Source organism: Nerophis lumbriciformis, linkage group LG07, assembly GCF_033978685.3.
Source record: "Nerophis lumbriciformis linkage group LG07, RoL_Nlum_v2.1, whole genome shotgun sequence".
Classification (NCBI taxonomy): Eukaryota; Metazoa; Chordata; class Actinopteri; order Syngnathiformes; family Syngnathidae; genus Nerophis; species Nerophis lumbriciformis.
In genome coordinates, this window is record NC_084554.2 from 43,807,501 (window position 1) to 43,810,000 (window position 2,500).

A 2,500-nucleotide genomic window follows, 5' to 3' on the forward strand; every position below is an offset into this window, starting at 1 on the left:
GGATCTGAAAATGTCAAATTAAACCATGGAGGTGATGCGAAGATATTTATAAAACAATCTTGAATTTGCCTTAATTTGTGACGTTTTTCCCAAGTGTGACATCAGCAGATATTACCATATATGGTAAAAATGGACCTATAGTGCTTTGCACGAGTCCGCCATTGTAGTCAAACGCTGTAGTTAATAAGCTCCTTCTTTTTTGGATGCCTCTTGTTGTGGGGTTTGTACATGCACATGCATCCTCCGCTGTTGCCATTTGATGGGGAAAAGACGCTGTCAAGGTGGAGGCACGTGAATAAGGCTGCCCACAAAACAGGGCATTCTGAAGAGACGGTCAAAAAACGGCGTGAAGATGGTGTACAAGTTGTAATGATAATTGTGACCATTAGATGGCAGTTGCAGGTTGACGTCTCCTGTTCATTAAATGACGCTAGCAAGTACCCGTAAGCAAGCAACACCAAAAGTTTGATGTTTCATTGAGAATATAGAACATTACACACGGCGCTGAAAATATTTTAGTACGACTTTGGTAAACTACAAAGCAGCATCACTGATGGATTGTCGAAGCATTACGGCTACTGTAGTCAGACGTACTGTGCTTCAACATACGGCTATTGTTATTGTGGGTTTACAAGGACCCCAAAATGGCACCTATTAGGAGACATATTATCTGGCGTTTTGTTTCACCTTATTGTGCAAAACCCACTTTTCTTACCTATTGGTACGTGCTGATGTGTTTTTAATATCTGCATAAGTCCCGAAAATTTCTGCACGTCCGTCGCTACGACATTCCTACTGGAAGTTACAGGCAGTTTTGTCTGTATTTTCTTCCTAGGAGCAGTTTTGTCTGCGTTTTATTCATAGGGGGCGCTAGAGCGCAATTTTGAGTTTTGGGGTTTGGTTTTTTTATTAGATCACAATTTTCGCCAGTCCTGATGTGTGTGTCCAGTTTGGTGAGTTTTGAAGCATGTTAAGGGGGTCAAATTACAGCTCAAAGAGGCGGCGGTATAATAATAATAAAACCTTACAAATACAATAGGGTCCTCTGTCCCGAAGGGACATTCGGTCCCTAACTAACGTTTCAACAGATAAAAATAAACACATATCTCGAGATAGTCCCAAATAGGAATGTCCGATAATGGCTTTTTGCCGATATGCTATATCCTGATATTGTCCAACTCTTTAATTACAGTTACCGATATCAACCGATATATACAGTCGTGGAATTAACACATTATTATGCCTAATTTGGACAACCAGGTATGGTGAAGATAAGGTACTTTTTAAAAAAAATTATAAAATAAGATAAATAAATTAAAAACTTTTTAAAAATAATAATGAAATAAGATAAATAAATTAAAAACATTATCTTGAATAAAAAAGAAAGTAAAACAATATAAAAACAGTTACATAGAAACTAGTAATTAATGAAAATGAGTAAAATTAACTGTTAAAGGTTAGTATTATTAGTGGACCAGCAGCACGCACAATCATGTGTGCTTACGGACTGTATCCCTTGTAGACTGTATTGATATATTGTATTGATATATATTGATATATAATGTAGGAACCAGAATATTAATAACAGAAAGAAACAACCCTTTTGTGTGAAAGGGGGAGGGAGGTTTTTTGGGTTGGTGCACTAATTGTAAGTGTATCTTGTGTTTTTTATGTTCATTTAATAAAAAACAAAAAAAACAAAAACAAAAACGATTCCGATAATAAAAAATAAACGATACCGATAATTTCCTATATTACATTTTAACGCATTTATTGTTGGGTGTTCCAACAGGACAATGACCCCAAACACACGTCAAAAGTGGTAAAGGAATGGCTAAATCAGGCAAGTATTAAAGTTTTAGAATGGCCTTCCCAAAGTCCTGACTTAAATGTGTGGACAATGCTGAAGAAACAAGTCCATGTCAGAAAACCAACAAATTTAGCTGAATTGCACCAAGTCAGCCATGTTCCGACATCTCTAATATTTACCATAAAATATTGTAAAAAGATATTTTTAAAAAAACACTATATTTTACAGTAACATTTTGTAAATGTAAAGTTTTTACTGTAAAATCGACAGTCTACTTAAAACAATTTATGTAATTAATAATGAAATCCAGAGGCAAATTCATACATTTTTGGCTCTTCCATGTGGCCCTCAAGGAAAACCAGTTTGACATCCCTGTTTTATTTGCTGACATCAGACTCACTTTTTAAGGTTAGCTTATTGACTGAAGGAAAAGTGTCAAAAATGGTTAATAGTTTGCAGCCTGCGCTCCTACATAAACGATACCGATAATAAAAAACGATACTGATAATTTCCGATATTACATTTTAACGCATTTATCGGCCGATAATATCGGCAGGTCGATATTATCGGACATCCCTAGTACCAAAACTTTGCTTTAGTTTCCAGAAGCTAACATTTCCGTGGAGGCAGGCCTGAAGTTCACCCCTCCGACCGTGAAAAGAAACAAATCGATTAGATTTCACATGACGA

The 2,500-nt window shown here is 36.0% G+C and overlaps 1 protein-coding gene across 3 annotated transcripts in view; it reads left to right on the top strand.

Annotated features, from left to right (window-relative positions):
• The window catches only part of LOC133609487 (cadherin-6-like), a 156,828-nt gene that overhangs the window by 48,974 nt on the left and 105,354 nt on the right, over positions 1 to 2,500 (top strand). The gene's annotated exons all lie outside the window — the stretch shown is intronic.